Here is a 14,740-nt window from a genome sequence, read left to right as displayed (position 1 = left end):
ACTACCTGCATGGTGACCAGACTGCAGCCATGACATAAGCTGCTCCATTTTGAGCAGGACTGAATCTATGGCTAACACAATTCCAAGAACTGGCCTTAAGAGAATGGGATTAACACTAAAATAACAATAATCTATATCTTTGTAGGTATCAACATAATTGTAGGTTGCTCTGCCCATATATTTAAGCAGACAACTAAAACCATCAGCAAAGAGATACTTCAAACCCATGTTGATATCTTTCACTCTAAGACCCTGATGTCCTTTCTCAGCATGAAGCAATTTCTGGTAGCAGTGAAAATGGTAAGAAGTGGTTGGATCCTGTATGTATATTTAAGGTGGAACTATGGGATTTTTTGAATAAATGATATAAGAAGTGAGGAAAAAGAGTTCAGGTGGTCAGCTTGATTAACTAGAAGTATGGTGTTGTCAGCAAGTGGAACTGAGAAATGGAAGGACAAAAAGGAAGTCTTGGTCCGTATTTTTGGAGTCAAGAATTAAGCCTTTTTTTTGAAATCTATACCTGTTCAGTTATGTGAGCCTATAAATTCTCTTTTTTGCTTAAGCCAGATTCTCTAGATAGTTTTATTCCTTTTTCAGGAATAGGAACATATACATGAAAACCAGCAGTCTTCTTGTTTTCTTCTTTATTCAGGCCCTTCTCCCTAGACACTTGAAGGTCTCAGAGTCAAACCTGACATGAATTCAAAAAGAGTTTCTCCTTGGCCCTGAGCTGACTTCTTCCATATCTCTTTGAAAATTTGCATTTATCACACAGACTTAGAGGGGGCTTATTTAGAACAGGGTGGGACATAATAAAGCTAAGACATGTTATGGGGTGGGGTCCAAAAGTTAGCTTGGTTTGGAGCAATGTGTCCTTAAATGTACTTTGTTAGTCTTAAATTTAAAGGGGGGAAGAGGAGGAAGAAAAAGAAATGGGAATTTCTCCAGAAGAAAAAGGTTTTAATCTTGGATATGTCTTTTTTATTTAAAGTTTTTAGATATTCTAAATACTTTATCACTTTTGAAAATGTCTATAAATATAGAAATATACTTATCTAATATACTTATCTAAAATTTGGATCTTCGGGGGGAAAAAAATCACAAAGCTGGTTATGTTAGCGATTCTTATATTACTTGTAAGGCAATCAGAATGTGTGAATTGTGCCCTGGCTGTTTAGTTCATGAGTTAAGAGATAGAGTCCTTCCCCTAAACTTCCTTGTAGTATTATGGAGTAATTGGCCTTCAACTACATAGAACATTTAGAAATGCAAGAACTATGAAAACAGAGAGAATTAGATAGTGGGTCAGCAGTGGCTTGGCAGATGGGAGGCAGAGATAATTTAATTTTAAGGAGGTAAATCATGAGCTAATTCTTGAAGGAGGCAGATGCAGTATGAAAAACAGAAGGAAGACTTGAGGGGCCAATCCAGTAGGTCCTGGAACCCGAGGCATTGATGGGCCTTGGTACCTCTCTTTTGCAATGTCTCTCCTACTTAGTGTTCATCTCACTTCCTACCTCCACCACTCTGGCATAGAGCATCATTCTCTAATGCCCAGATGACCATGCTGAATTCAACAATGGCTTCTGACCATGTAATCCATTCAAGCATGCTCATGGATCATAAAGGTTACAAATTTACAAGAGCTATGAGGCTCTGACACTTAGTAATCCAAATATTTATGTAGCTAATAAGGAGAGAGGTATACTGATTTAGATAACGAGGTGCCAGGAGGGAATGTGTGGACCAGCATTCAAAACCAGTGTTCCCCAGAGCCTCTCAAAGCCAGAGATGTACTCAGGCCCTGACCCTGCTGACTGAGAGCCTGCAGGAAATGGGCCATGCTGGGTCTGGAGAGCTGGCTAGTTTTAGCATCCTGTGTTGTTTATAGTTAGCAATTACTTGGTACTGTGTGTGAGTTTCCTCACAGAGTTCAGATGAATCATTTTTCCCCCTCACAATTCTGAAACAAACCTTCTCTTACAATTTTGTGGTGGACAGAAATTTCATTAAAAGTTTATCCTCAGGGTGTGTGCTTTGACCGACATTCCTTACAGGCTCAGCTCCGGAGTTAGAACCCTGAATTCTGGTTCCTGCCTAGTCTCCTAAGAGCTTATAAAAGAGCTGTATCCAATTCCATTTCTCCCTCAGCACCAACAGCATATGTCTCACTCAAAAGAGCATCAAGAAGTCTAGGAAAGAGGAACTACATTTCTCTCCTATATATATATATGTTTTTTTAATTACCTAAATATTTACAAATACTCACACACACACACACCAACAGAAACAAAAAGCAAAACAGATGTACGTCCGGTAAAACATTCTTAAAACCCTGCTATACACTTCCATTTTCTCGCCTAGAAGACATGTTATATGTTTTGAACTCTAATGGAAATTTGGCTAAGTTCAAAATTATAATATTTTTTAAGATTCCTGATACTTCTTTGTTTTAAGGTTGATTTTAGGGTTATTGAGATGCGTACTACTCCCAGAAGACTAGGAAAAATACATTAAATCATTTATTTTATTTAAATATTTCTTGACTACTTATCTTCATAAAATACATTCAAAGCATTTTAAGAGCATTTCGAATAAGAGAATTTTATCCCCTTTGTGCAGATGGGATGCCTCTACAGAGTAGAGGTAGGCTGGATCAGCTCCTATACCAATCCTTTAACCAAATCCTTGAAAAAAAACCCAGATGGAGTTTCAGACTTTGTCTATAGAAAATAGTCCTGTCGCCATAAAGTCTTAGCCTTAAAATACCAATATATCTTTCTCTCTATAGCTCTACATCACTTTTGCTTTCTGGGTTTAGGTACAACTAACATACCTAACATTCAGAAAGATACAAGTTAGATATAGATAGATATAGATGGGAATATAGATTAGTTTTAGATATAGATATGTATACACAGAAAAGGAAAAACAAAGAATATACAGCAAAATATTCATTACTGGATTATCCCTGGGATATTGTTACCAAACCAAACTTGGGTCCACTCACCTGCGAGCAGTGACACTGAGTTGTGGTGAAAGAAAAGTGCAGTGTTTATTGCAGGTGCCAAGCAAGGAGTCCAGGGCAACTTGTCCTCAAAAACACCCAAACTCCTTGATGGATTTCAGAAAAGCATTTTTCAAAGGCAAGGTGAGGGAGGGGGGTCTCAGGGTCTGTGATCAGCTCCTGCACAATTCTCTGGTCGGTTGATGATGAGGTAACTGGGCAGTATCACAGGGGTATTATCAGTCCTTAGGCTCCAATAGGCCTGGGAGCTATGTGTTCAAGGTCATCAAGTAGTTAACGTCTTCCATTTGGTGGAGATTTTAGCGGTCTGTAAAACAACTCAGGAAATGTGCATCAGATACTGCTATCTAGGTACAGTACTTCAGACAAGAGCTAAAACAGAGGATATGGGGGAGGGGTCTGCCCCTGGGAAGGCCCCTTAGGGTCCTGCTAGGTTACAATATCTCTGGATGTTGTGATCAATTTGTTTTCTACCTGTAACTTTTTTTGTTTTTACATATTTTTAGTAAATTATAATAAAAAATTTTAAAGTGCTTCCTCTTTTCCTTTTCTTCCCTTTCCTTCCTGAACAACCCAGTTCTCAGGATGTTGACAAAGGCAAAACAAGATAGGCTGGCAGGGGTGGGATGGGCCACAGTACCTCAAAGCAGGGTATCAAAGCCCATGTGCAGGGAGGAGGGCACCATATAGGAGGGATACCTGATGCTGGAGCCCAGGCAAGTGGAGGAGGTTGCCAGTGTGGTGGGATGGAGTGATATGGGGAATCAGTGTCCCAGTAAGAAGAGAAAGGCACCTCTGTGGATGGCAGTCTAGTACAGGGAGTCAGAGCCTGAGTGGGGTGAGGGGAGTGTCCACACTAGGGGGCCACACCTGTGCAGGTTGGGACACCAAGTAAAGTTCGGAGCAACCTGACAGGGAGTGTTGGAGTCCAGACAGAGTGAGAGGGCATTCACGCATTGGTAAGCCTGGCACAGCATATTAAAGACCAAGGGAATGAGGAGAATGTCCGAATGGGAGGGAAGGTGGGCAGTTGGCAGCATAGAATTGGGTATATGACCTAAGTGGGGTGAGGAGAGCTCCACAGAAGTTGTTCTACTTGTCCCTAGAAATCATATAATGTCTGACAATGCTAATATCTCAGCATCCAGATCGTGTCTCCCGAAAAAGAAAGAAAGGGAATCTAGGTGAACAATAATGCTATATTGATGCCATTAAAAAGAAAGAAAGAAAGAGAGAGAGAGAGAGGAGAGAGAGAGGAAGGAAGGAAGGAAGGAAGGAAGGAAGGGAGGAAGGGAGAAAACCTGATACAGAATCATATTGTGGCATACTTTTTTAAAGTTCTTTAAGAAAAAGTCTGCCATTTTTCACCTGGTTTTATTGGTCACAATCTCTTCCTCATCTCCCTGGGCTTGAAGCACAGACACCTCAGCTGTGTCTATGTGACAAGGCTTGTGAACTCAGTTATATTACTCTTGGCCTTCACAGTCCAGCAGAACAAAGGCAATTTTGATGCTTGATTCACCACCCAGGACTTTGATTCAGGAGCTGAGCCTTGAAAAATGGTAGAAATTCAGCAAACACAAGACAAGCATACTATCCCACGTTGATTCTCATATCCCTAAAATATATTAATAATTGGGCAAATACTCTTTCCCACCAGGAACGAATGCCTCTGAATCTTTTTCAAAAGAAGACTCCAATTTTCCATCACCAATCAAAAAAATTGGTATGAAAAATGAAATGTATTTGCCAACCTTGATATAAAAATAACTGCAGTTCTTGACTAACGTGTTATATTTTATATTTAAGAAAAGAAAGTGTAGCAAGATATCAAAATTTGCTCCAGATCTGTGAGGAAGAGCAAGATAGGGACTAATAACTGTGTAAACATTTAAAAATCCCAGAATTTTGAGATTAACTTTTGCCAGACTGAGCATTAACCCTACCCAGCCTCAAGAAACTTTTAAAGTGACCTTTAGCTTATGTTGGAGCAATGCAATTATCAAGGGAGTCAGAACCATCTGAAGGTCTCACATCATGTCCAGAGTGAGGCCCACACAACTTCCCCAGGAGCAAGGTGGCCTTTGCAAAAACCAATGATGTAATACTGTGAAACATGCATGGAGGGAGGTTCTGCATGCAGAACCATTTCTTTCAAAGCTCAGGGAGGCACAGAAGAATTCAGGAGGTTGGGAGAAAGGAAGCATGTAAAATTTCTGATGATTTCTCTTTGTGAAATGCAAGAGAATGCATGTCAGTAAAAGCTCTGAGTAATAATGGTAATAGCTTACATTTATAGAAAACTTCTAGCAGTATGGACAGAGTGTGAAGCTCTTTATGAACATTACCTTATTTAATACACAAACAACCCTTCGGGGTAGGTAGTATTTATCCTTATTTTAAAAATGAAGTACCACAGCTTAAAGGAATAATTAATTTGCTCAAGGTCACACAGTGCTGGGATTCAAACTTGGACTGTTTGGCTTGTAAACATGGGTCTTTAATCTTATATAATATTACCCCTTAATCCCATGCAAAAATACAGTGACAAGAAGGGGTATTTCAGAGAAGGCAAACGCATTTGAAAATTGGGATATGAAAGCTCTGTTGTTCACAAAATCAAGCATTTCTTGGGCAAGCTTTTTTTTTTTGTCATTAGAAATTATGTACTGATTCATATGAACCTGTCAGTTGGACAAAAGAGAATGGTAAACACTGCCTTTAAGAAGAAAAATATTCTCATGGGGGAATGGAAAGGGTTTGTAGCTAACTCTATCATCTGAAAGGTAGAGAAAACGAAGTCAGCTTCTGGATCCACAGCAATGACTCTCAGTCAGTTGAGGCAGCTTTATAACCAGAGCTTCCCAAAGGAATGTGAGCCAGCACTGGTTCTTCAACTGGCTCATAACTAGTTAGAGAAATCAAACAGAGGGAGTGATATGAGGATAAAACTGAGTGTCGAGCAGAATAAATATCGCAATAAGCCTGATTCAAGTTCTGAAGGATGCAAAGTCCAAAGGCATGCTCACTTATGCTGTGTGACCCAGTGATTCCAAGAATCACTTCTGAATCCAGAAGCAGGGTCTGAGTTGGATTATATTATGAGACAGACTTAAATATGGATCAGAGCAGAAAAGCTAAGTATAGGGAAGAGGAATAAGCAAAGGCACAAAGAAGGGAACTGGGACAGCAGTCTAAGAAGGGGGGCTTCCCAAGAGGGGGACCCCAAGAGGTAACTTTGGAGAATAATGAAGAGGAAGTGGGATGTTAGAGAATGAAGAGAAGGGTTGCTCTGGCTTTAATGCAGCCATTAATGCTTCCAAAAAATTAAAGAGGAGCTGGGCAGGGTGAAGACTGCAAGTAGCCCCTTTGTATCAGCAGGGCTTTATTTGAAGTATTTCAAGATACTGTAAATACTGCACTTCTGTCAGAAAGTGTTAAAAGTGCTTTGCAAATATTATCTCATTTAATCCTTATAATAATCCAATCTTATAAGGTAAGAAGTATTGTTAACCCCATTTCACAGATGGGAAAATTGGAAAACCTTGTCAGTGTCACACAGGTGGAAAATGGTGGAGCTAAGAGTCACACACTGGCAGTAGGAAGTCAGAATACAGTGGACCTAACTACTACCCCTTGTTGCCATTCTGGTTTATTACAATAAGGAATAGGACACAATCCTTTGAGTCCAAGGCATTACATTTCCAGATATTACATAATGGGAATTTTTAAATTATTTGAAACCATCCATCAAAATCAAAGAGAATCTGCTATGGACTGAATGATGCCCCCCCCAAAAGTCATATGCTCCAGTCCTAACCCCAGTACCTCAGAATATGACAGTCTTTGGATATAGGTCTTTAAGCAGGTAAGTTAAAATGATATCTTCATGATAGGCCCTTGTACAATATGACTGGTGTACTTATAAGAGAAGACAGGATACAAACATGCACAGAAGGAAGACCATGTGAAGACATAGGGAGAAGACAGCCACCTGCAAGCCAAGGAGAGAGACCTCAGAAGAAATCAACCCTGCTGACACATTGATCTCAGATTTTCAGTCTCCATAATTATGAGGAAATAAATTTCTGTTGTTTAGGCTACCAAGTCTGTCTTACTTTGTTATGACAGCCTTAGCAAACTAATAAAATAACCACCAAAATTACTGATTGTTGTGATTTGAGCTGACTACAAAATGTTCTCTGAAAAAGGTAAGTCCAATGATATGCAATACAGATTCAGAGGTATTCAAGTTAATAGTTGGAAGGATAATTATTTATCCTCTTTTATTTATGTAAACTAGGACAGTAATAGCACAAAGGCAGAGAGAGAACACATGGACTTTAACTGTGGTAAGATGCTGTATTCTTTAGGAAGTGGTATATGTAGTAACTGAAATTTAACGAAATTACATCAAAGATGCATGTTGTATTCCACAGTAGCCACTGAATACAAAAAGATGTAATGTAAAGCTTGCAAATGAGACAAAGATAAATAATTTTTAAAAAGAAAACACTTGCTTATTACAAAAGAAGGAATAAGGAGGCAAAAAAGGTACAGAGAGCAGGTGGGACAAATAAAACCCAAATAGCAATGTGGTAAACCAAAATACAACTATAGTATGTAATTATGATTACATTGAAATTGACAAAACACTCTAAAGAAAAAGCAATAATTTTCAGACTGGACAAAAATATAAAACCCAATTATATTTTGTTTACAAGATACCTTTAAATTAATTTAAAAACAAGGATACCCTTTAACTAAAAGAACAGGAAAACATACACTTTAAAAACTTAGCCAAAACCCAAAACAGACATATAGATCAATGGAACAAAATAGAGAGCCCAGAAATATATTCACATACTTAAAGTAAATTAACCTACAACAAAGGAGGCAAGAATATACAATGGAGGAAAAGACTTTCCCTTCAATAAGCAGTGCTAGGAAAACTGGACAGCTACATATAAAATAATGAAATTAGAACATTTTCTCACACCATATACAAAAATAAATTCAAAATTGATTAAAGACCTAAATGTAAGACTGGAAACCATAAAACTCCTAGAAGAGAACATAGGCAAAACACTCTTTGACATAAAATGTAGCAATATATTTTTGGATCTGTTTCTTAAACCAAAGGAAATATTCAATAAAAGCAAAAGTAAACAAACGGGACCTAATTACACTTAAAGGCTTTTGCACAGCAAAGGAAACCATCAACAAAATGAAAAGACAGCCTACTGAGTGGGAGAAAATATTTGCTAATGATATGATCAATAAGAGGTTAATATACAAAATACATAAATAGCTCATACAACTCAACATCAAAAAAGCAAATAACCCATTAAAAAATGGGCAGAAAACCTGAACAGACATTTTCTAAAGAAGACATACAGATGGCCAAGAAGCACAGAAAAGATGCTCAACATCATTAATCATCAGAGAAAGGCAAATTAAATGAGATATCACCACATGAGATATTTATGATTGTCATTATATGGAATCAACCTAAGTGTCCATCAAGCAACCTAAGTAGTCCATCAATACTACTCAACCATAAGAAAGAATGAAATTTTGCCATTTGTAACAATGTGGATGGATGGACTTGGAGGGAATTATGCTCAATGAAATAAGTCAGACAGATAAAAACAAATACTGGACGATGTCACTTATATGTTGAATCTAAAAGATAAAACATAGTGAATATAACAAAAGGAAACAGACTTACAGACATAGAGAACAAACTTGTGGTTACCAGTGGGAAGAAGGAAGGGGGAAGGGGCAAGTCTGGGGGAGGAGATTTGTTTTATACTATGTATAAAATAAATAAGCTACAATGATATATTGTACAACACAGGGAATATAGCCAATATTTCATAATAACCAAAAATGGAGTATAACTCTTAAAAATTGTGAATCACTACACTGTACACCTGTAATTTATGTAATATTGTATGTCAAATATATTTCAATTTTAACAAGTTAAAAATGATAGCTATAAAAAATAAAACAAAACAAAACATTAGCCAAAGGTAACTGGTATGACTATACGTATAACACAGTACACATTAAGCCAAGAAGTTCTACAAGTGATTAAAGAGGGATATGTGATAGTGATAAAAGGATATGACATGAAGCTATCATCCTAAAACTGTATGCACCTAATAACATGGATTCAAAGTATATTAAACAAAAATTGACAAGTAGAAAGAGGCAAATTCAAAATGATAGTTGGAAATGTAAACCCACCTCTCTCAAAAACTCATAGAAAATGCAGCTAAAATATCAGTAAGCATACAGAAGATTTCAAAATAACAAGTAATCAAATTGAGCTAACTGAATTTTATAAAATACTACATCCAACAACAGTAGAAAACATATTCTTTTCAACAATATGCAGAACATAGAACTAAATAGATGATAAAAAGTCATAAAGGTAGTCTGAACAAATTTCAAATGATGAAAATCACACAGAGTATATTTTATGACCAAGTGGAATTAAATTAAAAATCAATAAAAGAGAGATAACTATATTATACCCCAAATATTTAGAAATAAAACACCTAAAAATAAGAGTGGAATTGAGAAAATGTTCTCAAATAAGTGGTAATGAAAATTCAACATACCAAAGTCAGTGCTGGACTTCCCTGGTGGCGCAGTAGTTGAGAGTCTGCTTGCCGATGCAGGGGACACGGGTTCGTGCCCCAGTCCGGGAAGATCTAAAAGTCAGTGCTTGGAGGGAAATTTATAGGATTAAATAGTATCTTTAAAAAGAAGTAAAGTTTAAATCATGGATCTACCTTTTATTACTAGAAGAAAGGAGGAAAACCCAACAAATCAAGCCCAACGAATTTAGAAGAAATAAAGCATAAGTGCAAAATTAATGAAATAGAAAGCAGAGGAATAAAGGTTTCTTTAAGTTAGTTTTTTGAAAAGGCTAATAAAATTGATAAATAGCAAGGCTGGTCAAGAAAAAAGAGAAGATAAAATTAGCAAAATCAATAATTAAACGATGTTATTCTCTACAAATTTTACAAATATTAGAAAAATATAATATTAGCAATTTGAGGCCAATAAATTTAACTACTTAGATGAAATGTAAAGTTTTCTTGAAAACACAACTAAGTATAATTGACACAAGAAGAAATAGAAAACCTGTGAAAGGTATTAAGTCCATTATTTAAAACTTTCACACACACACACAACTCCAAGCTTAGATGGCTTTACTGTTGAATTCTACCAAACTTTTAATAAAGAAATAATACCAACCTTACACAAACTCTTTCAGAAAATAGAGAGAAAACTTTCATTTTGAGACCAGAAAAGACAAAACTATACAGTAATAAAAAACTCTAAACAAAACATTAGCAAAGCAAATACAGAAACATATAAAGTTGATGATAAATTATTACTAAATAGGGTAATTCCAGGTATTTGAGGTTGGTTTAACATTTGAAAGTCAGTCAATGTAATTCATTTCATTAGTAAAAGAAAGATTATATGATCATCTCAGTACTTTCAAAAAACAGTTAGTTAATAAAATCCAACATCCATGTAAGATAACTTTCAGCAAACTGAAAGAGAAGGAAAATTTATTAACTTAACGAAGCAGTCAAGTAATATACACATTCTCCCTACAGTCACGAATAAGACAAGCATCACTCCTACTCAACCTCTATCACTATTGTTCTGAGACAATGCAATAAAACAAGAAAAACAAATTAAAAATTCAGAAATGAAATACGTTAAATAATGTCCACCCAAAAATATCAAATTCTAATCCTGCAACTTGAAAATATTGCCTTATTTGAAAAGGAGTCTTTACAGATGTAATTATGATAAGGATTTTTAAGATAAAGAGATTACCCTGGATTATGTGGGTGGAGCCTAAATGCCATCACAAGTGTCTTATAGGAGAGAAAGAAAAAAAATAAAGGTAACACAGACACACAGAGGAGAAGAAGATGTGAAGACAAAAATAGAGATGTAATGATGAGGACACAAGCCAAAGAATGCCAACTAGCCACTAGAAGCTGGAAAATGCAAGAAACAGATTCTTCCTGAGAGCCTCCAGAGGGAGTGAGACCCTGACAACACCTTGATTTCAGACTTCTAGCCCCCAGAACTGTGAGACAATATATTTCTGTTGTTTCAAACCACATAGTTTGTAATAAGTTGTTACAGGAGCCATAGGAAACTAATAGAGAAAGTAAGAAGTAAAAGTTTTCACTTGTAAATGACATTATTTTGTATGTAAAAATCCAAAAGAATCTATCAAAAAACCTCTCTGAATTAATAAGTGAACTTAGCAAAGTTAATGTACAGAAATCAATTGGATTTTTAAATATATTTATATACTAACAAAAAATAATTGGAAAATTGAATTTTAAAGCAATATTATTTAAACAGCTCAAAAATTTTCAACTTTCTAGAAATAAATCTAACAAAATATGTGCAAGACCTCTACACTGAAAACTAAAAATTATGGTTAAGATAAATTAAGGAAAATCTGGAGAGAATGTGGTATACAATGGAATATTAGTCATAAAAAAGAATGAACTTCTACCATTTGCAACAACATGGATGGACTTAGAGGGTATTATGCTTAGTGAAATAAGCCAGCCAGAAAAAGACACATATTGTATGTTATATACAGAATCTAAAAAATGAAAAAAAAGAATGAATACAACCAAACAGAAACAGACTCAAAGATACAGAAAACAAACTAGTGGTTACCAGTGGGGAGAGGGAAGGGGGAAAGGCAGAACATGGGTAGGAAATTAAGAGGCAAAAACTACTATGTATAAAATAAATAAGCAGCAAGGATATATTGTACAGCACAGAAAATATGGTCAATATTTTATAATAACTTTAAATGGAATATAATCTATAAAAAATTTTTTTATGTTGATGTGATATTGACTATCACCTCTACCTACCATTTATCTTATCTCCCCACAAAATTATAACCCTGTCTAAAAATTCACAAGCAAGAGATTAAGTAAGTTACTGGCCAAGACGTTCAAATATCTCTCAGGAATTAGTCAGAAAAGAAGAATTTCTTTTCTGTGAGGTCACCCACCTAAAGAATAGGGACATAAGTTCATCTCAAAAAACTAGCTCTACCCAGGTTAAAAAAAAAAAATCATCTCCTTAATTCAGTATTCTAAGTTTCCTGATCCATGCAGTATTGAATATGTTAACATAACAACATAAGGAGAGATTCATTTTACATATAGCTATAGCTTATCTATGGCAAATTTCTTCCTTTTATATAAAAAAACTTCTTTAGAAAATGGATTTTATAGTATTTTAAATTAATTTTTATTGGCGTATAGTTGTTTTATAATGTTGTGTTAGTTTCTGCTGTACAGCAAAGTGAATCAGCTATACATATACATATATCCCCTCTTTTTTGGATTTCCTTTCCATTTAGGTCACCAGAGAGAATTGAGTAGAGTTCCCTGTGCTATACATTATGTTCTCATTAGTTATCTATTTTATACATAGTAGTGTACATATGTCAATCCCATTTTCCCAATTCATCCCAGCCCCTTTTCCCCCCTGGTAACCATACGTCCATTTGCTGTGCCTGTGTCTCCATTTTTGTTTTGCAAATAAGTTCATCTGTATCGTTTCTCTAGATTCCACATATAAGTGATATTATATGATATTTGTTTTTCTCCTTCAAACTTACTTCACTCCATATTACAGTCTCTAGGTCTATCCACATCTTTGCAAATTGCATTCCTTTTTATGGTTGAGTAATATTTCATTGTATATATGCACTACATCTTCTTTATCCATTCTTCTGTTGATGGACATTTATGTTGTTTCCATGTCTTAGCTGTCAGAAATAGTGCTGCAATGAATATTGGGGTGTATGTATGTTTTGAATTATGGTTTTCTCCAGGTATATGCCTAGAAGTGGAATTGCTATGTCATATAGCAGTTCTCTTCTTAGTTTTTTAAGGAACCTGCATACTGTTCTCTACAGTGGCTATACCAATTTACATTCCCACCAACAGTGTAAGAGGGTTCCCTTTCTCCACACCCTCTCCAACATTTATTGTTTCTGGAATTTTTTATGATGGGCATTCTGACTTGTGTGAGGTGATACCTCATTGTAGTTTTGATCTGCATTTATCTAATAAATAGTGATGTGAAGCATCTTTTTATGTGTTTGTTGGCCATCTGTATGTCTTCTTTGGAGAAATATCTATATAGTTCTTCCACCCATTTTTTAATTGGGTTTTTTGTTTGTTTGTTTTTTGATATTGAACTGCATGAGCTGTCTGTATATTTTGGAGTTTAATCCCTTGTCAGTTGCTTTGTTTGCAAATATTTTCTCCCATTCTGAGGGTTGTCTTTTCGTCTTGTTTATGGTTCCCTTTGCTGTGCAAAATCTTTTAAGTTTAGTTAGGTCCCATTTGTTTATTTTCATTATTCTAGCAGATGGGTCAAAAAAGATCTGCTGAGATTTATGTCAAAGAGTGTTCTGCCTATGTTTTCCTCTAATAATTTTATAGTATTCATCCTTACATTTAGGTCTTTAATCCATTTTGAGTTAGGGAGTGTTCTAATTTCATTTTTTAATATGTAGCTGTCCAGTTTTCTAAGCACCACTTCTTGAAGAGACTGTCTTTTCTACATTGTATATTGTTGCCTGCTTTGTCATAGATTAGGTGACCATATGTGCGTGGGTTTCTCTCTGGGCTTTCTATCCTGTTCCATTGATCTATATTTCTGTTTTTGTACCAGTATCATACTGTTCTGATGACTGTAACTTTGTAGTATAGTCTGAAGTCAGGGAGCCTGATTATTCCAGCTGTTTTTCCTGCTCAAGATTGCTTTAGCTATTTGGGGTCTTTTGTGTTTCCATACAAATTGTAAAGTTTTTGTTCTACTTCTGTGAAAAATGCCCTTGGTAATTTGATAGGGATTGCATTGAATCTGTAGCTTGCTTTGGGTAGTATAGTCATTTTCACAATATTGCTTCTTCCAACCCAAGAACATGGTATATCTCTCCATCTGTTTGTGTCATCTTTGACGTCTTTCAATAGTGTCATAGTTTTTTGAGTACAGGTCTTTTGTAGCCTTAGTTATTTTATTCTTTTTGTTGCAATATTAAATGGGATAGTTTCCTTAATTTCTCCTTCTGATCTTTCATTGTTAGTGTATAGGAATGCAAGAGATTTCTATGCATTAATTTTGTATCCTGCAACTTTACCATATTCATTGATTAGCTCTAGTATTTTTTTGATGGTATCTTTAGGATTTTCTGTGTACAGTATCATGTCATCTGCAAACAGTGACAGTTTTATTTCTTCTTTTCCAATTTGTATTCCTTTCATTTCTTTTTCTTCTCTGAATGCTGTGGCTAGGACTTCCAAAACTATGTTGAATAAAAGTGGCAAGAGTGGACATGCTTGTCTTGTTCCTGATCTTAAGGAAATGATTTCAGTTTTTCACCAATGAGAATGATGTTTGCTGTGGGCTTGTCATATATGGCCTTTATTATGTTGAGGTAAGTTCACTCTATGCCCACTTTCTGGACAGTTTTTAATCATAAATTGGTGTTGAATTTTGTCAAAAGCTTTTTCTGCATCTATTGAGATGATCATATGGTTTTTATTCTTCAGTTTATTAATATGGTTTATCACATTGATTGATTTGTGTATATTGAAAAAATCATTGCATCCCAGGGAT

Source organism: Neophocaena asiaeorientalis, unplaced genomic scaffold (assembly GCF_003031525.2).
Source record: "Neophocaena asiaeorientalis asiaeorientalis breed wild unplaced genomic scaffold, Neophocaena_asiaeorientalis_V1.1 scaffold291, whole genome shotgun sequence".
In the NCBI taxonomy this organism is placed as follows: Eukaryota; Metazoa; Chordata; class Mammalia; order Artiodactyla; family Phocoenidae; genus Neophocaena; species Neophocaena asiaeorientalis.
This window is presented reverse-complemented; position numbering follows the sequence as displayed.